Below are 27,717 nucleotides of genomic sequence, written 5' to 3' on the forward strand. Positions count from 1 at the left end.
CCTCCAGGTGCTGCACATGTGAGTTAAAAATGATTTGTTTCCCTTTCTTTTCTATGGCATGTTTTATTTCAGTTTTAAGGTTTAAAATATCATTTTCTACATCCATACCAGCTTCTTTCAATTTAAAAAGTACATTTAAACGCATGTTAAGAACATAAAACCACTGTTTTTCCATTTTTGCCTTCTTCTTACCTGCTTTGATAAAAAAAAATCTGATTTTAGATTTGGTGCCCTCCCACCAGTGCAGCATAGGCTCGTGGGGTTTTCTTTGTGATTGCCAGCATTGGTAGGTCCGCACAAACTCCTCTTTTATCTCAGGGTCCTCTAGGAGTGTGGTGTTTAATCTCCAGAGGCCCCTTTTTGCTTTTTGCTCCCCCTCTAGCTCCAGGACCACCAAGAGGAGCTTATGATCAGAGAAGATATTCTGCTCGAGCGTGCATTTCAGGGGTTTAAAAGCTCTAGAGGAAAAAATAAAATCGATTCTGGAGCTCACTCTTCCATTGGACCATGTGGCGCCTGGGTCCTCCGGCAAGAGATCCTTCCAGCAATCTTTCAAATTAAAATCATCAATAAAATTTTTAAGCAGGTAAGAAGTGCGGTCTTTACGATTAATATCCCCACCCTGCCGGTGTTCCCCATCACGTATGCAGTTAAAATCACCTCCCACCAGCAGGGGGGAAGACCCAACACAAAACAGTGGTAAAATTTCAAATAGTTCTGCCCGCTCCTGTTTATCAGGAGGGGCATACACATTTAAAACACGAATTAAAAGTCCATTAAAATATAGATGAATTAAAAGAGCTCTGCCAGGCACAATCTCAGTTACTGTATGAATAGAAAAGGACTGGCCTCGGCAGAGCAGCCCAACACCCACAGAACGACAGTCATTTGCACCGGACCATATGGATGGGCCCAGCTTCCAGTCTTCTTTTAAGTCTTTATAGTCCATTTTACTAGGGATTCCACATTCTTGTAGCAGGCAAAGGTCAAAGTCACATGTCTCTAGATAAGAAAATAAAGCAGCCCTGCGATCAGGGCTCTTTAAGGACCTCACATTGAGTGAGGCAATTTTTACAGGGATAGGCATAGTTTATGGAGAGTCCGTGCTTGGAGAATCAAAGTCAATAATAAGCTGCGTACCGTCATCCCCCGCCTGCGGGGTCATCAGCTCCTTGATGTTCTGAGGGTCGGAGCTTGAGATCGATGATGCCCCGACCCTGAGCTCGCTCTCGTCCGAACTACGGCACGCCGCTTTCCTTTGAATGTCTTCCTCTTCTTCTTCTCTTTGTCTTTTAAATGTCACACTGCTGTCCATATCCTCTGTGTTGCTCTCACTCGATGTAATCTCTGGCCCCCGGCTGATGGATCTGCGTCTTCTTTCATCTTTTGACGACTGGAACTGCTGCACAGGGGCCTGTGAGGCCTCTTTTCCGGAACCTTTGCCGCTACCTTGGGAAGTTTTCATCGCTTGTTCCCCAGCAAGCGTTGCTGAGGACTGTTGCTCCAACTTCCCCATCGATCGACGATGGCCAGTTTTACCCACCGGGTCCACTGCTGGCGGGGCAGCAAACCCTGGTTTGGCGCCACTTGTCTTCTTGGCCCTGTCCTGTATAGGCGGAGTAACAGGACCGGGCTCAGACCTGGCCACCTGGCTCCCCTTCCGGCGGGCTTTCACCGGGGCCTCTTCGTCCGGAGCAGGGCGACCCTGGGCCAAGCCAGTACCTGGCTTATGCTGCAATTTTGGGTCCACCTCTGCCCCCACCGAGGCCCGTCGGCTGCCACCCGCCACAGGTGAGCCCCCTTCAGAAGTTTCGGCGGGCTCTTGAGCCAGGTAGGAAGTCGATCGACGTCTTTCAATTTCCCGGGCAGTAAACTCGATCACCCGCCCGGGCTTCGTGGAATCCCCATGGCCTCCCCCTAGCACTACCAACGGTGGGCCCCCCGATGGAGCACCAGAGGTCTTGGGCCTGGACCCATCAGTACCTGCCATCTGGGGTTTGGGCATCTTAAAAAAGGACGTCTTTTGTCCTGTCCCCTCTTTGGGTGGGCCCAGCCTTGACCCACCCATCGTAGTTTTTGCTTTATGGGGACAGGAATTAAAATCGTGATTTTCCTCTCCGCAGAGGTTGCACCTTATCGTATGGCTACATCTTGAGGCTATGTGACCTTCTTGGCCACACCTATTGCAGCGAATCACACGCTCCGCGCCGCAGGTCTCCTGGGTGTGGCCAAACCTCAAGCAATTTCGGCAATACATAGGCATTTGAGGATAGAACAGGAAGCCCCGAACTCTCCCGATGGCAAAATTTGGGGGCGGATGGCAAAGACCCCCAATACCACCGGGATCCTTACGGAGCTTGACCCAGAACTTCCTCTTGCCATTCCAGAACCGCACGGAGTTCAAGATTTTGTTTGCGAATCGCACCTCTTCGCAGTATCGCCGAAGAAAAGTGGCTATATCCTCCGTGGTCACATGAGGGCTGTGCATAGCCACCACCAACGGTATATGTTCCTCACCATAGAGGAACTGGAACGAAAGACCGTCGAGTCGATCGTCCCTCTGGTCCGCACCAGACAAGGTTGCATAGATGTTATCGCAACACGCCGTGGCCGTGAAGGTGACGGTATACAGGCCACGGCTTTCCTGGTCATTTAGACACAGGATGTCCTCCCTATTGAGGCGGAAGTAGTCAAGAAGAATCACCTCCGCAATGAAGCGGAGGTTCTTCAACTGACGATGGCTCTCCGACACCTCTATGCGGATGGTATTTCGCATCGACATTTCCCCAGAGGGGAAAGCCCAGGAGAACGGCATCTTCCACACCCAGGGACTAAGCCCCTTCCCCAATAGCAGCAGGGGCTCGGAATCCCGCTATAAAAGCGGAACCCTTACCCAAGGCAGAGGTCGGGGGTACCCTAGGTGCTTCCGAAGCTACAGGTAACGCTCAACGTACCGAAAATGCCTTCTGAGACACAAGGTCCCAGAGACAGGGGGATCGCAACCCGTTGTCTGAGGACTAAGCCCGCTCCCCAATAGCAGCAAGGGGGTGAAGTCCCTCCGTAAGGAGAGACAATCCCCCAAGGCCGAGAAGCGGGGTACCACAGACACCTTCCGACCAGACCAAATGCAGATACTACACTTGATCTTAGCCAAAAGGCCGAGAAGCGATAACCGTGAAAGGGGCGGGCCCAACAAGGTGCCCTTCATGGGCACTATCACTGCTTGCTGTCAGGGAGGCTGCCAGACAATTTTCCATGCACACTCTGGGCTGGGGGGCAGTCAACCACCAGTACACACAGCAGAACCTAAACCCATACCATTATTGCTAAGCAGCAAGACAGGGGCCCATTGCACTCCCACGGGGCCTTTTTAAATGCAATCCATAACCCGGATTTGCCAGGAACCCTTCTTACTCCTCCTACTTGCATGTGACACTGGGCTTAGGATCTGCATAGGAAACACACACACAAGCACACACCTACCTTTGTTGCCTGCAGATGCCTCCTTGGCTGTCCCCAAACGGTATCAAACCAACACCCACGGGAAGCTGTAAGCATAGAGGACATGCCTGCACCCCATTGGACTTACCTGTGTGGGTTAAACCCGGGTTATTTGACAACCTATGGCGGTGATGGTTCTGCTCAGGCAGAGCAGTGCTGATGCTCCTCATAAAGCTGTCGCTGCTGTGAAGGTTCTAGGTGACATCACAAATCCCTATGGTTACATACACAACAAAGCTGGGTTGTTGTTGTTTACACTCTGCAAGGCCTGTGGAAGTGAGTGACATCATAGCACTGTAGTTCTGAGGGTTCTAGATGGATGCAACAATCTCCTGTTGCTTCTATGAAGGCCATAATAGACGACATCACCAAACAGCTCCATAGTCACATACACAGCAAAGGAGAGATGTTGTTTACACCTAGTGATGTCAGTGGTATTGAGTGACATCACAGCACAGTGCTAAGGCTCCTGGGCCTGGACACAGCAGCGGCTGCAATATCTCAACGGAGAATACGTTTATATATATGTGTGTGTGTGCGCGTATATATATATATATATATATATATATATATATATATTTCTCCGCCGAAATCACTTTTAAACCCATTTCCACCTTTTTTTCCCTTCTCTTCCTCTTACTTTTTTTTCACGTTTTTTTACGTTTTTCTCCTTTTCGCCTCTTTTCTGGGCGTATTATTCTTCTTTTTCTTCTTTTTTTCGTCTAATGCATACCCCATCAGTGCAGCAATGCTTATTCAATACCGCCAGCAGATGGAGACACTGGGGGATAATTTTCTAAGGATTTATACTGATTTTTCCTGTCTGAATTTGTCGCACAGAAAGTTGCAGGCCAAATATGTGTGACATTTCTGCGACTTTAGCTTCTAGAGCATTTTTACAACATTATACATAGGTGCTGAATACATAAAAAGCGACTGTTCAGCGACAGACAAGTCGCATCGGCTGAAAGTAGGCCAGAATGTCAGTCCATGTTGGAGCAGGTTTAGATACAGTCTAAAGTATAGATCTCAAAGTCTGTGCACAGAATTTAGCAAGGGCCTCGCACCTTCTGATGCATCAGGTAGGTGCACAATAGCATAGCCTAACCCTCTGTACTTTGGTCTATATTGATGCGGGACATAGACAGCCAGCTGATGACCAATCCATTAGTGCAATGGATGGCTGGAAGCATTTGTCTTTGCCTTTGCAATACCACAGAAGCAATGCATGGTCAATGTACAGCAATGACACACCTGTGTGAACAGCCAGGAGACCCCCCCCCCCCCCCCATGTTATGTTACATAGTTACATAGTTAGTACGGTCGAAAAAAGACATATGTCCATCAAGTTCAACCAGGGAATTAAGGGGTAGGGGTGTGGCGCGATATTGGGGAAGGGATGAGATTTTATATTTCTTCATAAGCATTAATCTTATTTTGTCAATTAGGAACATTCAGCACCCACCCGCTATCAAGGCAGCTGCCTATCATGTCATGCCCTACCTGCACAGGTGTGCTGGCTACTCAAATGATCCAATTAAGGAGGCCATTTAGTCAGCAGCAGCAGAAGTCCTGTGCCTGGACGCTCCAACAGCGGCCAGACACAAGCAGAAGCAGAAGCAGCAGAAGCAGCAGCAGCACCACCTTTTGTTTTTTGGCTGCAGCAGCAGCAAGGCCCACAGGGCTGGCTAGCTGGCTAGCCAGCAAGCAGGTAGCAATGAAAGTAGGAATCTTTCTTTTTAACCCTGTAAGGGGGTGGTGCACTGTACCCGAAGATACTGCCATATCGGGTCAATGCATAGGGCGACGGAAGCAAGCTTCGAAATCGGCCCCCGTTCTCAAAAATCCATTTAATATATGGTCCCCAGATAGGGGACGTATCAGATATTAAACTGATAAGAACAGATACTACACTTGATCTTAGCCAAAAGGCCGAGAAGCGATAACCGTGAAAGGGGCGGGCCCAACAAGGTGCCCTTCATGGGCACTATCACTGCTTGCTGTCAGGGAGGCTGCCAGACAATTTTCCATGCACACTCTGGGCTGGGGGGCAGTCAACCACCAGTACACACAGCAGAACCTAAACCCATACCATTATTGCTAAGCAGCAAGACAGGGGCCCATTGCACTCCCACGGGGCCTTTTTAAATGCAATCCATAACCCGGATTTGCCAGGAACCCTTCTTACTCCTCCTACTTGCATGTGACACTGGGCTTAGGATCTGCATAGGAAACACACACACAAGCACACACCTACCTTTGTTGCCTGCAGATGCCTCCTTGGCTGTCCCCAAACGGTATCAAACCAACACCCACGGGAAGCTGTAAGCATAGAGGACATGCCTGCACCCCATTGGACTTACCTGTGTGGGTTAAACCCGGGTTATTTGACAACCTATGGCGGTGATGGTTCTGCTCAGGCAGAGCAGTGCTGATGCTCCTCATAAAGCTGTCGCTGCTGTGAAGGTTCTAGGTGACATCACAAATCCCTATGGTTACATACACAACAAAGCTGGGTTGTTGTTGTTTACACTCTGCAAGGCCTGTGGAAGTGAGTGACATCATAGCACTGTAGTTCTGAGGGTTCTAGATGGATGCAACAATCTCCTGTTGCTTCTATGAAGGCCATAATAGACGACATCACCAAACAGCTCCATAGTCACATACACAGCAAAGGAGAGATGTTGTTTACACCTAGTGATGTCAGTGGTATTGAGTGACATCACAGCACAGTGCTAAGGCTCCTGGGCCTGGACACAGCAGCGGCTGCAATATCTCAACGGAGAATACGTTTATATATATGTGTGTGTGTGCGCGTATATATATATATATATATATATATATATATATATATATATTTCTCCGCCGAAATCACTTTTAAACCCATTTCCACCTTTTTTTCCCTTCTCTTCCTCTTACTTTTTTTTCACGTTTTTTTACGTTTTTCTCCTTTTCGCCTCTTTTCTGGGCGTATTATTCTTCTTTTTCTTCTTTTTTTTCGTCTAATGCATACCCCATCAGTGCAGCAATGCTTATTCAATACCGCCAGCAGATGGAGACACTGGGGGATAATTTTCTAAGGATTTATACTGATTTTTCCTGTCTGAATTTGTCGCACAGAAAGTTGCAGGCCAAATATGTGTGACATTTCTGCGACTTTAGCTTCTAGAGCATTTTTACAACATTATACATAGGTGCTGAATACATAAAAAGCGACTGTTCAGCGACAGACAAGTCGCATCGGCTGAAAGTAGGCCAGAATGTCAGTCTATGTTGGAGCAGGTTTAGATACAGTCTAAAGTATAGATCTCAAAGTCTGTGCACAGAATTTAGCAAGGGCCTCGCACCTTCTGATGCATCAGGTAGGTGCACAATAGCATAGCCTAACCCTCTGTACTTTGGTCTATATTGATGCGGGACATAGACAGCCAGCTGATGACCAATCCATTAGTGCAATGGATGGCTGGAAGCATTTGTCTTTGCCTTTGCAATACCACAGAAGCAATGCATGGTCAATGTACAGCAATGACACACCTGTGTGAACAGCCAGGAGACCCCCCCCCCCCCCATGTTATGTTACATAGTTACATAGTTAGTACGGTCGAAAAAAGACATATGTCCATCAAGTTCAACCAGGGAATTAAGGGGTAGGGGTGTGGCGCGATATTGGGGAAGGGATGAGATTTTATATTTCTTCATAAGCATTAATCTTATTTTGTCAATTAGGAACATTCAGCACCCACCCGCTATCAAGGCAGCTGCCTATCATGTCATGCCCTACCTGCACAGGTGTGCTGGCTACTCAAATGATCCAATTAAGGAGGCCATTTAGTCAGCAGCAGCAGAAGTCCTGTGCCTGGACGCTCCAACAGCGGCCAGACACAAGCAGAAGCAGAAGCAGCAGAAGCAGCAGCAGCACCACCTTTTGTTTTTTGGCTGCAGCAGCAGCAAGGCCCCCTGTGGGCTAGCCAGCAAGCAGGTAGCAATGAAAGTAGGAATCTTTCTTTTTAACCCTGTAAGGGGGTGGTGCACTGTACCCGAAGATACTGCCATATCGGGTCAATGCATAGGGCGACGGAAGCAAGCTTCGAAATCGGCCCCCGTTCTCAAAAATCCATTTAATATATGGTCCCCAGATAGGGGACGTATCAGATATTAAACTGATAAGAACAGATTTTTTTTGATTGAAAGAGCTTTATTTTCCGTTCAGTCATTACAAGTCGTACAATAAATTACAGTCACACAAAGCATGATAGTACAATACACAGCAAAGGTTCCCTAAGCTATACATCGCACACCATGCTACTCTAACATTCAGCTCAATCCTGCAATATAAAGGCACAAGAGATCAAACAAAAACCAAATAATACAATCTGTGATCGGGGTAGGGGTGTGGGCGACTATGTGGGGGTAGGGAGGGGGCGGATCACAGGGCCAAACTGTTGGGCTGTATCTTCAGGGAGACATGGGAGAAGGAGAGGGGTCTTCACTCCTCTTCTTCCTCATCAACGGCCGAGCTGTCCAAGATGGAATAGTCTCTAAGCAGGTTCTTGATGAACCTGCGGCAGTCCCGGACGGACATGTTTTCCCTGTTGATCACGAGGCGGTTCCTGGCAAGCCACACTGCGTCCTTAAAACAGTTCATAAGGCGCCAGGCCTCCTGGATGGCCTCCACGTCGTGGGTCCCAGGGAACAGGCCGTAAAGCACCGAATGGTACGATAGGCAGCTCCTGGGCACTGAGTCTCTGAGTTCCTGTTCTAGGGCGTCCAACAGACCCTGTGCAAAGGGGCACTGCCAAAACACGTGGAAAGATGTTTCCTCCACGTAGGGGCAACGGGGGCAGTACCGGGTCTTGCACAGGTTGCGGGCATGCATGAATGACCTGAGAGAGAGACCTCCCATGACGGCCATCCACGACAAGTCCTTGTGTCCATTGGTAAGCCGCTTTGAGGCCACATTGTTCCAAACTGTCTCTGCAGTGGCTGCGGGGAGTCCCGGAACCAGCTCGGTCGAGTCCTTAGCTCGGATGAGCTTGTGGATTGTCTTCGGCTTCCATAGGTCTGGTTTCAGTCCTTCCAGCTGGTGCTCCCTCACAAACCGGACAACATCCCCATAGAACCAGGGAGTGTTCCAGTTGTAAGGGATGGAGCTGTCCCACTTGTCCCAGCCCAGCTGTCTCCAGAGGGGCATGAGAAGCAAGCGAGACATGGACCTGCCCGCTGAGCCAGTCTTTTCTACAAGAGTCCGCTGCACCGTGACACATGCAAAGGAGGCCCTCAGCAGAGCGGGGATGTCGGGTATTCCCTTCCCACCCTTGCGGGGTTCCTTGTACATCACGGTCCTCTTGACTCTGTCCATTTTGCCCCAGACGAAGCCAAACACTGTCCGGGTGATGGCCTTGCAAACGGTGGTATGGGGAGGCCAGGCCTGTGCGGTATATTGGAGCACAGGCAAAACTTCACTCCGCAGGACAAGTGCCTTGCCTTCCATCGTGAGCTTTCTGGAGCTCCACAGTCCGATCTTTGAGTTTATCCTTCCTAGTCGGTCTTGCCAAGACTTAAGGGCCGCTCCTTCCTTCCCGAACCAGACTCCAAGAATTTGAATGAAGTCCGGCTTAACGGCAAAGGGGAAGGGGGCGGAAGAAGCCAGGTGCCATTCCCCGAAGAGCATGGCCTCCGACTTCCCGCAGTTGACTTTTGCCCCCGAAGCTCTGCCGAAGTCCTCGCAGGTCTGGACGAGTGCAGTCACCGAACGCTGGTCAGCGCAGAAGACGGTCACGTCGTCCATGTAGAGCGAGCACTTGACCTCGTGGCGATCTGGTCCTGGTGCGGTGATCCCTCTGATCTCTCCATTCTGCCGGATAGTCTCAGCGAAGAGCTCTATAACACAAACAAAAAGGAGAGGTGAAAGAGGGCAGCCTTGTCTAACCCCTGAAAGAATAGGAAAGGGGTCAGTCTTCCAGCCGTTCACCAACACCGTGCTGTAAATGTCAAAATACATAACGTTAACAAAAGAGCAAAACATCTTCCCCAGACCCAGCCTGCGCAAAACCCTGTCCATGAATGCGTGGGAGACACGGTCGAACGCCTTCTCCTGATCTAAGCTGACCAGGGCGGCGCGGCCCCCGCGGTCCTGGATGTAATGGACCGTGTCTCTCACAAGGGCAAGGCTGTCGGCAATCCTGCGGCCAGGAATGCTGCAGGTCTGGTCCGGATGGACGATCTGCCCCATGACAGGTTTCAGCCTGTTGGCCAGCACCTTGGCGAGGATCTTGTAGTCCACGTTCAGGAGAGAGATGGGACGCCAGTTTTTCAGGTCACATCTCTCCCCCTTCCGCTTATACAAGATCGTGATCATCCCTTCCCTCAACGACGGAGGCATTCTGCCCCCCACCACCATCTCCTCGTACACCTCCAACAGGTCCGGACAGATCAGGTCACCCAGCGCTACGTAGAGCTCGGCCGGGAGACCGTCACTGCCCGGGGTCCTGCCGGGCTTAAAGGATTTAGCGGCAGAGAGCAGCTCCCCCACCGTCAAGGGATCGTCCATAGCCGCCGCACCTGCGGGATCAACAACGTTAGTGACACCTGACAGGAACCTCTCGGCGGCTTCGGGGTCGGATGACTTGGGGGCGTAGAGGTTGCTGTAGAAGTCGTGGACGACCCCCATCACTTCCTCCTTGCCGCTCCTCATGTGTCCGGTCTCATCTCGTAGCTCAGTCAGGGGCGTGTGGCCGGCATGGAGCTTCCTGAAAAAGAAAGAGTTACATTTCTCACCCTTCTCCAGGTTCTCCACCTTGGAACGAAAGACGATTCGCTTGGATTCCTCCTCAAAGTGCCTTTTCAAGCCCTTTTTGGTCTCCTCCAGCTCCTCCCTGACGTCCCAGCCACACTGGAGCAGGTCCTGCAGGGACCGCAGCTCGCGCTGCAGTTTCCTCAAGTCCCACTTCTTCGCACACGCCTGTTGTCTGCCTTTTGCCTGAAAGAAACAACGGAATTCGACTTTAACATATTCCCACCAATCGCTGATGCACTTGAACAGACATTTGTCATTTCGCCATACAAGGTAAGCATCCCTAAGTTCCTCCATGACCTCCCTCTGCTCCAACAGGGCACAATTCAACTTCCAGGAGCCCGGGCCAGGTGGGAATCCATGGCCCAGAGTCCCCCGGAATCGAATGGCCCTGTGGTCAGAGAAGAAGCAGGGGACCATAGAGTACGACACCTTTCTGACTGCTCTCGAAGTGAAGATGAAGTCTATCCGAGAACGGAGCGAGCCATCGGGGCGGCTCCACGTATAGTTTACGGAGCCGTTCCCGATGGACCCGACAACGTCCTGCAAGGATGCCTCCGTCACCATCTCAATCAGCAGTTTAGACGTCACGTCCAGGTTGGCGGATGTGCCAGAACTGCGCCCGTCCACCTCAATGGGGCAGTTGAAGTCACCACCCAACACTACTGCTCTAGTGGTGGCGAGTTCAGCCCGCAGGGCCTGGAGAACCTCCAGTCGGACATCCCTCTCAGGGGAGGCATACACGTTGATGAGCCGCACGGGCTCACCCGCCCAGGAACCGTCTGCGACAAGAAGTCTGCCACAGACGAGCTCCCGGACGGAATCAAGTGCAAAGTTACCTCCCCTGATCAGGATGGCCACCCCCGCAGACCTATTGTCGCCCCCTCCAGACCAGTAGGAAGGGCCGTGAGGCCACTGCCTGGCCAGATGGTTGTAAGACCTAGAAGCAGACAAAGCACATTCCTGCAACATGTAAACATCACACCTCTGGGAATCTAAGAACGTAAGAACAGTCTGAAATCTAAACCAAGCTCTAATACTCCTCACATTAATGCAGAAGATGTTGAGATCAGCCATGGGAATAAAAAAGAGAGGTTAGTTCTGATACTAGTTACCAGTCTGGTTGGACGGGTCCTCTTCTCTGGCGCCTGTCGGCTCCTGTGGCTTCTCGTAGCGCCCTTCCAAGAACTCGTCGTAGACCGTGTTGGACGGAGTGTCCAGGATTTTCTTAACCTCTGGGTCCTGCAGCAGCTCCTCCATAGATTGAGCTTGGACTGGCTCTGCTTGGACCTGCTCCACTTGGGCCTGCTCCATCACCTCCTCTCCTTCTGAAGCCTCAAGGCTCTCGCAGACCTGCTCCATCTCCTCCTCCTCATCTGAAGCTTGAGGGGTTTCGCAGGTCTCGATTATCTTTCTTTTGTGGGACTCTTCTGATACGTTGTCCCTTCCTTTCCTCTTCCTCTGTATGGTACCTGGGGGAGGAAGCACAGGAAAGTCCTCCGAAGGGCGGGCACCAGCAGCTGGAGGGGGGTTAGGTGCTGCTGGGCCAGGAGAGAAAGGAGGCTGGGTGGGGCGGGGGGCAGGAGAGAGTGCCCGGGCAGGGGAGGACGGGGCAGGGGTGGGCCGGGCAGGGGAGGACGGGGCAGGGGTGGGCCGGGCAGGGGAGGACGGGGCAGGGGTGGGCCGGGGTGGGATACGGGGGGCAGGGGTGGGGCGGGATGGGGCAGGAGGGGCGGGGGTGGGACGGGATGGGGCAGGAGGGGCAGGGGTGGGACGGGATGGGGCAGGAGGGGCAGGGGTGGGACGGGATGGGGCAGGGGTGGGACGGGATGGGGCAGGAGATGGGGCGGGAGGGGCAGGGGATGGGGCGGGAGGGGCAGGGGAGGGGCGGGACGGGGCAGGGGTGGTGGCTTTCGCCTTCTTACCCTCCTTGGTCGGCTTGGCCATCCGTGGTGTTGGCTCCGGAGCTGGGGCTGGCTTCGGTGCTCTCGCTGCCACAGATGCCCATGTTCTCTCCCTCTGGGGGCAGTCCTTGTAGCTGTGGGCTGCCAGTCCGCAGAGGTTGCAGGTCTTGCTCTTGGGGCAGTCCTTGGTCGTGTGACCTGTCACACGGCAATACCTGCAGGCATCCTCCGTACAGTCCTTGCCCTCGTGGCCCATCTTGCCACATCTCCTGCAGGTCTGCGGCATGTCCGGGTAGAAGATAAGTCCTGTGGAGTTGCCCAAGGAAAATGTCGTTGGCAGGTGCTGTAGTCCGTCTGGAGAAGCAGGGTTCTTGTTGAGTCTGACGACCACAGACCACTTGCAGGTCCAGTATCCGAGTGAGTTCAGGATGCGGGTGGGCTCCCTCACCACGGTGCAGAAGCGCTTCAGGAAGGTCGAGATGTCCGTGCCTGGGGTGTGTGGGTTCCGCATTGAGACCGTCACCCGCCTCTCCTCTCTTTGAATAAGGCAGTTGCCCACAAAGCGAGAGAAAGGGGATTCGGGACTCGCCGCTTTCACCACCTCCCAGTATCTTCTACAGGTCCCAATGGTGGCAAAGGTGATGTAGAAGATTCCCGAAAAGAAGGTTGCTATTCCCAGGGTGTCAGCCGTGGGGAAGCCTTGATCCGCCAGCATCTTCTTGCAGAACACGTCGTGGGACATGTCCGGCACCCTTCCGTCCACGGGCTTGAGCTTCAAGGCAACAGTCTGCCTCATCCAGGGCTCCAGGGTTGGAGCTTCCAGGTTAGGAATTCTGCCGCCCTTCGGCCTTGCCGTGGTGGAGGTTGAAGCTTGCTGTGGTTGGGGCTGGACCTCCAGGCCTTGCCCTGCAGCCTCCTGGGTGGACTTGCTGGTTGAGGCCATGGCTTCTTCCAGCAGGCTCTTTTCCGCTTCCTTGCTTGCTTGTGGAGAGAGGCTTCGCAAAGTCTTCTTTCCCGGGTGGGAGGAGCTATGCAGATCCGGTCCCGGTGGGAGGAGCTATGCAAATCCTTCTCCAGAGGCAGCGAGTTTCTTCGAAAAGATTCTGCGCCGCCTTCCTCTTCGCCGCTGTTCCGGAATTCACCGCCGATTCCCTTCTTCCAGGTTCTTCGTCGGCTTCTTCCGGAGCTGCAGTCTTCAAGATCTTCTCCTTCTTCAGATGTTCCGAGGCAGGCAGGAGACGATCTTCAGGTGGTATGCTCTAGAGAAATGCGGTTCTAATAAGAACGAAAAGTACTGCAATCGTACTACGCAAAAATCTCTACCACAATGCTTGGAGTTCTTCAGACCGTAGCGATCATGGTATCTCCCCTGCCAGGTAAGTATACTGATAAGAACAGATACTACACTTGATCTTAGCCAAAAGGCAGAGAAGCGATAACCGTGAAAGGGGCGGGCCCAACAAGGTGCCCTTCATGGGCACTATCACTGCTTGCTGTCAGGGAGGCTGCCAGACAATTTTCCATGCACACTCTGGGCTGGGGGGCAGTCAACCACCAGTACACACAGCAGAACCTAAACCCATACCATTATTGCTAAGCAGCAAGACAGGGGCCCATTGCACTCCCACGGGGCCTTTTTAAATGCAATCCATAACCCGGATTTGCCAGGAACCCTTCTTACTCCTCCTACTTGCATGTGACACTGGGCTTAGGATCTGCATAGGAAACACACACACAAGCACACACCTACCTTTGTTGCCTGCAGATGCCTCCTTGGCTGTCCCCAAACGGTATCAAACCAACACCCACGGGAAGCTGTAAGCATAGAGGACATGCCTGCACCCCATTGGACTTACCTGTGTGGGTTAAACCCGGGTTATTTGACAACCTATGGCGGTGATGGTTCTGCTCAGGCAGAGCAGTGCTGATGCTCCTCATAAAGCTGTCGCTGCTGTGAAGGTTCTAGGTGACATCACAAATCCCTATGGTTACATACACAACAAAGCTGGGTTGTTGTTGTTTACACTCTGCAAGGCCTGTGGAAGTGAGTGACATCATAGCACTGTAGTTCTGAGGGTTCTAGATGGATGCAACAATCTCCTGTTGCTTCTATGAAGGCCATAATAGACGACATCACCAAACAGCTCCATAGTCACATACACAGCAAAGGAGAGATGTTGTTTACACCTAGTGATGTCAGTGGTATTGAGTGACATCACAGCACAGTGCTAAGGCTCCTGGGCCTGGACACAGCAGCGGCTGCAATATCTCAACGGAGAATACGTTTATATATATGTGTGTGTGTGCGCGTATATATATATATATATATATATATATATATATATATATATTTCTCCGCCGAAATCACTTTTAAACCCATTTCCACCTTTTTTTCCCTTCTCTTCCTCTTACTTTTTTTTCACGTTTTTTTACGTTTTTCTCCTTTTCGCCTCTTTTCTGGGCGTATTATTCTTCTTTTTCTTCTTTTTTTTCGTCTAATGCATACCCCATCAGTGCAGCAATGCTTATTCAATACCGCCAGCAGATGGAGACACTGGGGGATAATTTTCTAAGGATTTATACTGATTTTTCCTGTCTGAATTTGTCGCACAGAAAGTTGCAGGCCAAATATGTGTGACATTTCTGCGACTTTAGCTTCTAGAGCATTTTTACAACATTATACATAGGTGCTGAATACATAAAAAGCGACTGTTCAGCGACAGACAAGTCGCATCGGCTGAAAGTAGGCCAGAATGTCAGTCCATGTTGGAGCAGGTTTAGATACAGTCTAAAGTATAGATCTCAAAGTCTGTGCACAGAATTTAGCAAGGGCCTCGCACCTTCTGATGCATCAGGTAGGTGCACAATAGCATAGCCTAACCCTCTGTACTTTGGTCTATATTGATGCGGGACATAGACAGCCAGCTGATGACCAATCCATTAGTGCAATGGATGGCTGGAAGCATTTGTCTTTGCCTTTGCAATACCACAGAAGCAATGCATGGTCAATGTACAGCAATGACACACCTGTGTGAACAGCCAGGAGACCCCCCCCCCCCATGTTATGTTACATAGTTACATAGTTAGTACGGTCGAAAAAAGACATATGTCCATCAAGTTCAACCAGGGAATTAAGGGGTAGGGGTGTGGCGCGATATTGGGGAAGGGATGAGATTTTATATTTCTTCATAAGCATTAATCTTATTTTGTCAATTAGGAACATTCAGCACCCACCCGCTATCAAGGCAGCTGCCTATCATGTCATGCCCTACCTGCACAGGTGTGCTGGCTACTCAAATGATCCAATTAAGGAGGCCATTTAGTCAGCAGCAGCAGAAGTCCTGTGCCTGGACGCTCCAACAGCGGCCAGACACAAGCAGAAGCAGAAGCAGCAGAAGCAGCAGCAGCACCACCTTTTGTTTTTTGGCTGCAGCAGCAGCAAGGCCCACAGGGCTGGCTAGCTGGCTAGCCAGCAAGCAGGTAGCAATGAAAGTAGGAATCTTTCTTTTTAACCCTGTAAGGGGGTGGTGCACTGTACCCGAAGATACTGCCATATCGGGTCAATGCATAGGGCGACGGAAGCAAGCTTCGAAATCGGCCCCCGTTCTCAAAAATCCATTTAATATATGGTCCCCAGATAGGGGACGTATCAGATATTAAACTGATAAGAACAGATTTTTTTTGATTGAAAGAGCTTTATTTTCCGTTCAGTCATTACAAGTCGTACAATAAATTACAGTCACACAAAGCATGATAGTACAATACACAGCAAAGGTTCCCTAAGCTATACATCGCACACCATGCTACTCTAACATTCAGCTCAATCCTGCAATATAAAGGCACAAGAGATCAAACAAAAACCAAATAATACAATCTGTGATCGGGGTAGGGGTGTGGGCGACTATGTGGGGGTAGGGAGGGGGCGGATCACAGGGCCAAACTGTTGGGCTGTATCTTCAGGGAGACATGGGAGAAGGAGAGGGGTCTTCACTCCTCTTCTTCCTCATCAACGGCCGAGCTGTCCAAGATGGAATAGTCTCTAAGCAGGTTCTTGATGAACCTGCGGCAGTCCCGGACGGACATGTTTTCCCTGTTGATCACGAGGCGGTTCCTGGCAAGCCACACTGCGTCCTTAAAACAGTTCATAAGGCGCCAGGCCTCCTGGATGGCCTCCACGTCGTGGGTCCCAGGGAACAGGCCGTAAAGCACCGAATGGTACGATAGGCAGCTCCTGGGCACTGAGTCTCTGAGTTCCTGTTCTAGGGCGTCCAACAGACCCTGTGCAAAGGGGCACTGCCAAAACACGTGGAAAGATGTTTCCTCCACGTAGGGGCAACGGGGGCAGTACCGGGTCTTGCACAGGTTGCGGGCATGCATGAATGACCTGAGAGAGAGACCTCCCATGACGGCCATCCACGACAAGTCCTTGTGTCCATTGGTAAGCCGCTTTGAGGCCACATTGTTCCAAACTGTCTCTGCAGTGGCTGCGGGGAGTCCCGGAACCAGCTCGGTCGAGTCCTTAGCTCGGATGAGCTTGTGGATTGTCTTCGGCTTCCATAGGTCTGGTTTCAGTCCTTCCAGCTGGTGCTCCCTCACAAACCGGACAACATCCCCATAGAACCAGGGAGTGTTCCAGTTGTAAGGGATGGAGCTGTCCCACTTGTCCCAGCCCAGCTGTCTCCAGAGGGGCATGAGAAGCAAGCGAGACATGGACCTGCCCGCTGAGCCAGTCTTTTCTACAAGAGTCCGCTGCACCGTGACACATGCAAAGGAGGCCCTCAGCAGAGCGGGGATGTCGGGTATTCCCTTCCCACCCTTGCGGGGTTCCTTGTACATCACGGTCCTCTTGACTCTGTCCATTTTGCCCCAGACGAAGCCAAACACTGTCCGGGTGATGGCCTTGCAAACGGTGGTATGGGGAGGCCAGGCCTGTGCGGTATATTGGAGCACAGGCAAAACTTCACTCCGCAGGACAAGTGCCTTGCCTTCCATCGTGAGCTTTCTGGAGCTCCACAGTCCGATCTTTGAGTTTATCCTTCCTAGTCGGTCTTGCCAAGACTTAAGGGCCGCTCCTTCCTTCCCGAACCAGACTCCAAGAATTTGAATGAAGTCCGGCTTAACGGCAAAGGGGAAGGGGGCGGAAGAAGCCAGGTGCCATTCCCCGAAGAGCATGGCCTCCGACTTCCCGCAGTTGACTTTTGCCCCCGAAGCTCTGCCGAAGTCCTCGCAGGTCTGGACGAGTGCAGTCACCGAACGCTGGTCAGCGCAGAAGACGGTCACGTCGTCCATGTAGAGCGAGCACTTGACCTCGTGGCGATCTGGTCCTGGTGCGGTGATCCCTCTGATCTCTCCATTCTGCCGGATAGTCTCAGCGAAGAGCTCTATAACACAAACAAAAAGGAGAGGTGAAAGAGGGCAGCCTTGTCTAACCCCTGAAAGAATAGGAAAGGGGTCAGTCTTCCAGCCGTTCACCAACACCGTGCTGTAAATGTCAAAATACATAACGTTAACAAAAGAGCAAAACATCTTCCCCAGACCCAGCCTGCGCAAAACCCTGTCCATGAATGCGTGGGAGACACGGTCGAACGCCTTCTCCTTATCTAAGCTGACCAGGGCGGCGCGGCCCCCGCGGTCCTGGATGTAATGGACCGTGTCTCTCACAAGGGCAAGGCTGTCGGCAATCCTGCGGCCAGGAATGCTGCAGGTCTGGTCCGGATGGACGATCTGCCCCATGACAGGTTTCAGCCTGTTGGCCAGCACCTTGGCGAGGATCTTGTAGTCCACGTTCAGGAGAGAGATGGGACGCCAGTTTTTCAGGTCACATCTCTCCCCCTTCCGCTTATACAAGATCGTGATCATCCCTTCCCTCAACGACAGAGGCATTCTGCCCCCACCACCATCTCCTCGTACACCTCCAACAGGTCCGGACAGATCAGGTCACCCAGCGCTACGTAGAGCTCGGCCGGGAGACCGTCACTGCCCGGGGTCCTGCCGGGCTTAAAGGATTTAGCGGCAGAGAGCAGCTCCCCCACCGTCAAGGGATCGTCCATAGCCGCCGCACCTGCGGGATCAACAACGTTAGTGACACCTGACAGGAACCTCTCGGCGGCTTCGGGGTCGGATGACTTGGGGGCGTAGAGGTTGCTGTAGAAGTCGTGGACGACCCCCATCACTTCCTCCTTGCCGCTCCTCATGTGTCCGGTCTCATCTCGTAGCTCAGTCAGGGGCGTGTGGCCGGCATGGAGCTTCCTGAAAAAGAAAGAGTTACATTTCTCACCCTTCTCCAGGTTCTCCACCTTGGAACGAAAGACGATTTGCTTGGATTCCTCCTCAAAGTGCCTTTTCAAGCCCTTTTTGGTCTCCTCCAGCTCCTCCCTGACGTCCCAGCCACACTGGAGCAGGTCCTGCAGGGACCGCAGCTCGCGCTGCAGTTTCCTCAAGTCCCACTTCTTCGCACACGCCTGTTGTCTGCCTTTTGCCTGAAAGAAACAACGGAATTCGACTTTAACATATTCCCACCAATCGCTGATGCACTTGAACAGACATTTGTCATTTCGCCATACAAGGTAAGCATCCCTAAGTTCCTCCATGACCTCCCTCTGCTCCAACAGGGCACAATTCAACTTCCAGGAGCCCGGGCCAGGTGGGAATCCATGGCCCAGAGTCCCCCGGAATCGAATGGCCCTGTGGTCAGAGAAGAAGCAGGGGACCATAGAGTACGACACCTTTCTGACTGCTCTCGAAGTGAAGATGAAGTCTATCCGAGAACGGAGCGAGCCATCGGGGCGGCTCCACGTATAGTTTACGGAGCCGTTCCCGATGGACCCGACAACGTCCTGCAAGGATGCCTCCGTCACCATCTCAATCAGCAGTTTAGACGTCACGTCCAGGTTGGCGGATGTGCCAGAACTGCGCCCGTCCACCTCAATGGGGCAGTTGAAGTCACCACCCAACACTACTGCTCTAGTGGTGGCGAGTTCAGCCAGCAGGGCCTGGAGAACCTCCAGTCGGACATCCCTCTCAGGGGAGGCATACACGTTGATGAGCCGCACGGGCTCACCCGCCCAGGAACCGTCTGCGACAAGAAGTCTGCCACAGACGAGCTCCCGACGGAATCAAGTGCAAAGTTACCTCCCCTGATCAGGATGGCCACCCCGCAGACCTATTGTCGCCCCCTCCAGACCAGTAGGAAGGGCCGTGAGGCCACTGCCTGGCCAGATGGTTGTAAGACCTAGAAGCAGACAAAGCACATTCCTGCAACATGTAAACATCACACCTCTGGAATCTAAGAACGTAAGAACAGTCTGAAATCTAAACCAAGCTCTAATACTCCTCACATTAATGCAGAAGATGTTGAGATCAGCCATGGGAATAAAAAAGAGAGGTTAGTTCTGATACTAGTTACCAGTCTGGTTGGACGGGTCCTCTTCTCTGGCGCCTGTCGGCTCCTGTGGCTTCTCGTAGCGCCCTTCCAAGAACTCGTCGTAGACCGTGTTGGACGGAGTGTCCAGGATTTTCTTAACCTCTGGGTCCTGCAGCAGCTCCTCCATAGATTGAGCTTGGACTGGCTCTGCTTGGACCTGCTCCACTTGGGCCTGCTCCATCACCTCCTCTCCTTCTGAAGCCTCAAGGCTCTCGCAGACCTGCTCCATCTCCTCCTCCTCATCTGAAGCTTGAGGGGTTTCGCAGGTCTCGATTATCTTTCTTTTGTGGGACTCTTCTGATACGTTGTCCCTTCCTTTCCTCTTCCTCTGTATGGTACCTGGGGAGGAAGCACAGGAAAGTCCTCCGAAGGGCGGGCACCAGCAGCTGGAGGGGGGTTAGGTGCTGCTGGGCCAGGAGAGAAAGGAGGCTGGGTGGGGCGGGGGGCAGGAGAGAGTGCCCGGGCAGGGGAGGACGGGGCAGGGGTGGGCCGGGCAGGGGAGGACGGGGCAGGGGTGGGCCGGGCAGGGGAGGACGGGGCAGGGGTGGGCGGGGTGGGATACGGGGGGCAGGGGTGGGGCGGGATGGGGCAGGAGGGGCGGGGGTGGGACGGGATGGGGCAGGAGGGGCAGGGGTGGGACGGGATGGGGCAGGAGGGGCAGGGGTGGGACGGGATGGGGCAGGGGTGGGACGGGATGGGCAGGAGATGGGCGGGAGGGGCAGGGGATGGGGCGGGAGGGGCAGGGGAGGGGCGGGACGGGGCAGGGGTGGTGGCTTTCGCCTTCTTACCCTCCTTGGTCGGCTTGGCCATCCGTGGTGTTGGCTCCGGAGCTGGGCTGGCTTCGGTGCTCTCGCTGCGCTTCGGTGCTCTCGCTGCCACAGATGCCCATGTTCTCTCCCTCTGGGGGCAGTCCTTGTAGCTGTGGGCTGCCAGTCCGCAGAGGTTGCAGGTCTTGCTCTTGGGCTGGTCCTTGGTCGTGTGACCTGTCACACGGCAATACCTGCAGGCATCCTCCGTACAGTCCTTGCCCTCGTGGCCCATCTTGCCACATCTCCTGCAGAGTCTGCGGCATGTCCGGGTAGAAGATAAAGTCCTGTGGAGTTGCCCAAGGAAAATGTCGTTGGCAGGTGCTGTAGTCCGTCTGGAGAAGGCAGGGGTTCTTGTTGAGTCTGACGACCACAGACCACTTGCAGGTCCAGTATCCGAGTGAGTTCAGGATGCGGGTGGGCTCCCTCACCACGGTGCAGAAGCGCTTTCAGGAAGGTCGAGATGTCCGTGCCTGGGGTGTGTGGGTTCCGCATTGAGACCGTCACCCGCCTCTCCTCTCTTTGAATAAGGCAGTTGCCCACAAAGCGAGAGAAGGGATTCGGGACTCGCCGCTTTCACCACCTCCCAGTATCTTCTACAGGTCCCAATGGTGGCAAAGGTGATGTAGAAGATTCCCGAAAAGAAGGTTGCTATTCCCAGGGTGTCAGCCGTGGGGAAGCCTTGATCCGCCAGCATCTTCTTGCAAGAACACGTCGTGGGACATGTCCGGCACCCTGTCCGTCCACGGGCTTGAGCTTCAAGGCAACAGTCTGCCTCATCCAGGGCTCCAGGGTTGGAGCTTCCAGGTTAGGAATTCTGCCGCCCTTCGGCCTTGCCGTGGTGGAGGTTGAAGCTTGCTGTGGTTGGGGCTGGACCTCCAGGCCTTGCCCTGCAGCCTCCTGGGTGGACCTTGCTGGTTGAGGCCATGGCTTCTTCCAGCAGGCTCTTTTCCCGCTTCCTTGCTTGCTTGTGGAGAGAGGCTTCGCAAAGGTCTTCTTTCCCGGGTGGGAGGAGCTATGCAGATCCGGTCCGGTGGGAGGAGCTATGCAAATCCTTCTCCAGAGGCAGCGAGTTTCTACGAAAAGATTCTGCGCCGCCTTCCTCTTCGCCGCTGTTCCGGAATTCACCGCCGATTCCCTTCTTCCAGGTTCTTCGTCGGCTTCTTCCGGAAGCTGCAGTCTTCAAGATCTTCTCCTTCTTCAGATGTTCCGAGGCAGGCAGGACGACGATCTTCAGGTGGTATGCTCTAGAGAAATGCGCGGTTCTAATAAGAACGAAAAGTACTGCAATCGTACTACGCAAAAATCTCTACCACAATGCTTGGAGTTCTTCAGACCGTAGCGATCATGGTATCTCCCCTGCCAGGGTAAGTATACTGATAAGAACAGATACTACACTTGATCTTAGCCAAAAGGCCGAGAAGCGATAACCGTGAAAGGGCAGGGCCCAACAAGGTGCCCTTCATGGGCACTATCACTGCTTGCTGTCAGGGAGGCTGCCAGACAATTTTCCATGCACACTCTGGGCTGGGGGGGCAGTCAACCACCAGTACACACAGCAGAACCTAAACCCATACCATTATTGCTAAGCAGCAAGACAGGGGCCCATTGCACTCCCACGGGGCCTCTTTTTAAATGCAATCCATAACCCGGATTTGCCAGGAACCCTTCTTACTCCTCCTACTTGCATGTGACACTGGGCTTAGGATCTGCATAGGAAACACACACACAAGCACACACCTACCTTTGTTGCCTGCAGATGCCTCCTTGGCTGTCCCCAAACGGTATCAAACCAACACCCACGGAAGCTGTAAGCATAGAGGACATGCCTGCACCCCATTGGACTTACCTGTGTGGGTTAAACCCGGGTTATTTGACACCTATGGCGGGTGATGGTTCTGCTCAGGCAGAGCAGTGCTGATGCTCCTCATAAAGCTGTCGCTGCTGTGAAGGTTCTAGGTGACATCACAAATCCCTATGGTTACATACACAACAAAGCTTGGGTTGTTGTTGTTTACACTCTGCAAGGCCTGTGGAAGTGAGTGACATCATAGCACTGTAGTTCTGAGGGTTCTAGATGGATGCAACAATCTCCTGTTGCTTCTATGAAGGGCCATAATAGACGACATCACCAAACAGCTCCATAGTCACATACACAGCAAAGGAGAGATGCTTGTTTACACCTAGTGATGTCAGTGGTATTGAGTGACATCACAGCACAAGTGCTAAGGCTCCTGGGCCTGGACACAGCAGCGGCTGCAATATCTCAACGGAGAATACGTTTATATATATGTGTGTGCTGTGAGCGCGTATATATATATATATATATATATATATTTCTCCGCCGAAATCACTTTTAAACCCATTTCCACCTTTTTTTCCCTTCTCTTCCTCTTACTTTTTTTCACGTTTTTTTACGTTTTTCTCCTTTTCGCCTCTTTTCTGGGCGTATTATTCTTCTTTTTCTTCTTTTTTTTCGTCTAATGCATACCCCATCAGTGCAGCAATGCTTATTCAATACCGCCAGCAGATGGAGACACTGGGGGATAATTTTCTAAGGATTTATACTGATTTTTCCTGTCTGAATTTGTCGCACAGAAGTTGCAAGTGCGCCAAAATATGTGTGACATTTCTGCGACTTTAGCTTCTAGAGCATTTTTACAACATTATACATAGGTGCTGGAATACATAAAAGCGACTGTTCAGCGACAGACAAGTCGCATCGGCTGAAAGTAGGCCAGAATGTCAGTCCATGTTGGAGCAGGTTTAGATACAGTCTAAAGTATAGATCTCAAAGTCTGTGCACAGAATTTAGCAAGGGCCTCGCACCTTCTGATGCATCAGGTAGGTGCACAATAGCATAGCCTAACCCTCTGTACTTTGGTCTATATTGATGCGGGACATAGACAGCCAGCTGATGACCAATCCATTAGTGCAATGGATGGCTGGAAGCATTTGTCTTTGCCTTTGCAATACCACAGAAGCAATGCATGGTCAATGTACAGCAATGACACACCTGTGTGAACAGCCAGGAGACCCCCCCCCCCCCCCCCATGTTATGTTACATAGTTACATAGTTAGTACGGTCGAAAAAAGACATATGTCCATCAAGTTCAACCAGGGAATTAAGGGGTAGGGGTGTGGCGCGATATTGGGGAAGGGATGAGATTTTATATTTCTTCATAAGCATTAATCTTATTTTGTCAATTAGGAACATTCAGCACCCACCCGCTATCAAGGCAGCTGCCTATCATGTCATGCCCTACCTGCACAGGTGTGCTGGCTACTCAAATGATCCAATTAAGGAGGCCATTTAGTCAGCAGCAGCAGAAGTCCTGTGCCTGGACGCTCCAACAGCGGCCAGACACAAGCAGAAGCAGCAGAAGCAGCAGCAGCACCACCTTTTGTTTTTTGGCTGCAGCAGCAGCAAGGCCCACAGGGCTGGCTAGCTGGCTAGCCAGCAAGCAGGTAGCAATGAAAGTAGGAATCTTTCTTTTTAACCCTGTAAGGGGGTGGTGCACTGTACCCGAAGATACTGCCATATCGGGTCAATGCATAGGGCGACGGAAGCAAGCTTCGAAATCGGCCCCCGTTCTCAAAAATCCATTTAATATATGGTCCCCAGATAGGGGACGTATCAGATATTAAACTGATAAGAACAGATACAACACTTGATCTTAGCCAAAAGGCCGAGAAGCGATAACCGTGAAAGGGGCGGGCCCAACAAGGTGCCCTTCATGGGCACTATCACTGCTTGCTGTCAGGGAGGCTGCCAGACAATTTTCCATGCACACTCTGGGCTGGGGGGCAGTCAACCACCAGTACACACAGCAGAACCTAAACCCATACCATTATTGCTAAGCAGCAAGACAGGGGCCCATTGCACTCCCACGGGGCCTTTTTAAATGCAATCCATAACCCGGATTTGCCAGGAACCCTTCTTACTCCTCCTACTTGCATGTGACACTGGGCTTAGGATCTGCATAGGAAACACACACACAAGCACACACCTACCTTTGTTGCCTGCAGATGCCTCCTTGGCTGTCCCCAAACGGTATCAAACCAACACCCACGGGAAGCTGTAAGCATAGAGGACATGCCTGCACCCCATTGGACTTACCTGTGTGGGTTAAACCCGGGTTATTTGACAACCTATGGCGGTGATGGTTCTGCTCAGGCAGAGCAGTGCTGATGCTCCTCATAAAGCTGTCGCTGCTGTGAAGGTTCTAGGTGACATCACAAATCCCTATGGTTACATACACAACAAAGCTGGGTTGTTGTTGTTTACACTCTGCAAGGCCTGTGGAAGTGAGTGACATCATAGCACTGTAGTTCTGAGGGTTCTAGATGGATGCAACAATCTCCTGTTGCTTCTATGAAGGCCATAATAGACGACATCACCAAACAGCTCCATAGTCACATACACAGCAAAGGAGAGATGTTGTTTACACCTAGTGATGTCAGTGGTATTGAGTGACATCACAGCACAGTGCTAAGGCTCCTGGGCCTGGACACAGCAGCGGCTGCAATATCTCAACGGAGAATACGTTTATATATATGTGTGTGTGTGCGCGTATATATATATATATATATATATATATATATATATATATATATATATTTCTCCGCCGAAATCACTTTTAAACCCATTTCCACCTTTTTTTCCCTTCTCTTCCTCTTACTTTTTTTTCACGTTTTTTTACGTTTTTCTCCTTTTCGCCTCTTTTCTGGGCGTATTATTCTTCTTTTTCTTCTTTTTTTTCGTCTAATGCATACCCCATCAGTGCAGCAATGCTTATTCAATACCGCCAGCAGATGGAGACACTGGGGGATAATTTTCTAAGGATTTATACTGATTTTTCCTGTCTGAATTTGTCGCACAGAAAGTTGCAGGCCAAATATGTGTGACATTTCTGCGACTTTAGCTTCTAGAGCATTTTTACAACATTATACATAGGTGCTGAATACATAAAAAGCGACTGTTCAGCGACAGACAAGTCGCATCGGCTGAAAGTAGGCCAGAATGTCAGTCCATGTTGGAGCAGGTTTAGATACAGTCTAAAGTATAGATCTCAAAGTCTGTGCACAGAATTTAGCAAGGGCCTCGCACCTTCTGATGCATCAGGTAGGTGCACAATAGCATAGCCTAACCCTCTGTACTTTGGTCTATATTGATGCGGGACATAGACAGCCAGCTGATGACCAATCCATTAGTGCAATGGATGGCTGGAAGCATTTGTCTTTGCCTTTGCAATACCACAGAAGCAATGCATGGTCAATGTACAGCAATGACACACCTGTGTGAACAGCCAGGAGACCCCCCCCCCCCCCCCCCCATGTTATGTTACATAGTTACATAGTTAGTACGGTCGAAAAAAGACATATGTCCATCAAGTTCAACCAGGGAATTAAGGGGTAGGGGTGTGCGCGCGATATTGGGGAAGGGATGAGATTTTATATTTCTTCATAAGCATTAATCTTATTTTGTCAATTAGGAACATTCAGCACCCACCCGCTATCAAGGCAGCTGCCTATCATGTCATGCCCTACCTGCACAGGTGTGCTGGCTACTCAAATGATCCAATTAAGGAGGCCATTTAGTCAGCAGCAGCAGAAGTCCTGTGCCTGGACGCTCCAACAGCGGCCAGACACAAGCAGAAGCAGAAGCAGCAGAAGCAGCAGCAGCACCACCTTTTGTTTTTTGGCTGCAGCAGCAGCAAGGCCCACAGGGCTGGCTAGCTGGCTAGCCAGCAAGCAGGTAGCAATGAAAGTAGGAATCTTTCTTTTTAACCCTGTAAGGGGGTGGTGCACTGTACCCGAAGATACTGCCATATCGGGTCAATGCATAGGGCGACGGAAGCAAGCTTCGAAATCGGCCCCCGTTCTCAAAAATCCATTTAATATATGGTCCCCAGATAGGGGACGTATCAGATATTAAACTGATAAGAACAGATACTACACTTGATCTTAGCCAAAAGGCCGAGAAGCGATAACCGTGAAAGGGGCGGGCCCAACAAGGTGCCCTTCATGGGCACTATCACTGCTTGCTGTCAGGGAGGCTGCCAGACAATTTTCCATGCACACTCTGGGCTGGGGGGCAGTCAACCACCAGTACACACAGCAGAACCTAAACCCATACCATTATTGCTAAGCAGCAAGACAGGGGCCCATTGCACTCCCACGGGGCCTTTTTAAATGCAATCCATAACCCGGATTTGCCAGGAACCCTTCTTACTCCTCCTACTTGCATGTGACACTGGGCTTAGGATCTGCATAGGAAACACACACACAAGCACACACCTACCTTTGTTGCCTGCAGATGCCTCCTTGGCTGTCCCCAAACGGTATCAAACCAACACCCACGGGAAGCTGTAAGCATAGAGGACATGCCTGCACCCCATTGGACTTACCTGTGTGGGTTAAACCCGGGTTATTTGACAACCTATGGCGGTGATGGTTCTGCTCAGGCAGAGCAGTGCTGATGCTCCTCATAAAGCTGTCGCTGCTGTGAAGGTTCTAGGTGACATCACAAATCCCTATGGTTACATACACAACAAAGCTGGGTTGTTGTTGTTTACAGCTCTGCAAGGCCTGTGGAAGTGAGTGACATCATAGCACTGTAGTTCTGAGGGTTCTAGATGGATGCAACAATCTCCTGTTGCTTCTATGAAGGCCATAATAGACGACATCACCAAACAGCTCCATAGTCACATACACAGCAAAGGAGAGATGTTGTTTACACCTAGTGATGTCAGTGGTATTGAGTGACATCACAGCACAGTGCTAAGGCTCCTGGGCCTGGACACAGCAGCGGCTGCAATATCTCAACGGAGAATACGTTTATATATATGTGTGTGTGTGCGCGTATATATATATATATATATAATATATATATATATATATATATATATATTTCTCCGCCGAAATCACTTTTAAACCCATTTCCACCTTTTTTTCCCTTCTCTTCCTCTTACTTTTTTTTCACGTTTTTTTACGTTTTTCTCCTTTTCGCCTCTTTTCTGGGCGTATTATTCTTCTTTTTCTTCTTTTTTTTCGTCTAATGCATACCCCATCAGTGCAGCAATGCTTATTCAATACCGCCAGCAGATGGAGACACTGGGGGATAATTTTCTAAGGATTTATACTGATTTTTCCTGTCTGAATTTGTCGCACAGAAAGTTGCAGGCCAAATATGTGTGACATTTCTGCGACTTTAGCTTCTAGAGCATTTTTACAACATTATACATAGGTGCTGAATACATAAAAAGCGACTGTTCAGCGACAGACAAG

General features: G+C 51.3%; 4 non-coding genes and 4 pseudogenes across 4 annotated transcripts; all 8 read right to left on the bottom strand.

Annotated features, from left to right (window-relative positions):
* Positions 1–2,995: 2,995 nt before the first annotated feature.
* Positions 2,996–3,170, bottom strand: LOC130330425 (U2 spliceosomal RNA; annotated as a pseudogene).
* A 2,084-nt stretch (positions 3,171–5,254) lies between these two features.
* LOC130330393 (U2 spliceosomal RNA) lies at positions 5,255–5,445 on the bottom strand. The gene has a single exon (XR_008873559.1). It is a non-coding gene; the product is annotated as a U2 spliceosomal RNA (small nuclear RNA).
* A 2,077-nt stretch (positions 5,446–7,522) lies between these two features.
* On the bottom strand, positions 7,523–7,698 carry LOC130330413 (U2 spliceosomal RNA; annotated as a pseudogene).
* Positions 7,699–13,445: 5,747 nt separating this feature from the next.
* On the bottom strand, positions 13,446–13,635 carry LOC130330421 (U2 spliceosomal RNA). The gene has a single exon (XR_008873581.1). It is a non-coding gene; the product is annotated as a U2 spliceosomal RNA (small nuclear RNA).
* A 2,085-nt stretch (positions 13,636–15,720) lies between these two features.
* Positions 15,721–15,896, bottom strand: LOC130330415 (U2 spliceosomal RNA; annotated as a pseudogene).
* Positions 15,897–21,703: 5,807 nt separating this feature from the next.
* Positions 21,704–21,855, bottom strand: LOC130330422 (U2 spliceosomal RNA; annotated as a pseudogene).
* A 2,082-nt stretch (positions 21,856–23,937) lies between these two features.
* LOC130330401 (U2 spliceosomal RNA) lies at positions 23,938–24,128 on the bottom strand. The gene has a single exon (XR_008873566.1). It is a non-coding gene; the product is annotated as a U2 spliceosomal RNA (small nuclear RNA).
* Positions 24,129–26,227: 2,099 nt separating this feature from the next.
* On the bottom strand, positions 26,228–26,418 carry LOC130330394 (U2 spliceosomal RNA). Its single transcript, XR_008873560.1, has one exon. It is a non-coding gene; the product is annotated as a U2 spliceosomal RNA (small nuclear RNA).
* Positions 26,419–27,717: the final 1,299 nt, after the last annotated feature.

Source organism: Hyla sarda, unplaced genomic scaffold (genome assembly GCF_029499605.1).
Source record: "Hyla sarda isolate aHylSar1 unplaced genomic scaffold, aHylSar1.hap1 scaffold_335, whole genome shotgun sequence".
NCBI lineage: Eukaryota > Metazoa > Chordata > Amphibia > Anura > Hylidae > Hyla > Hyla sarda.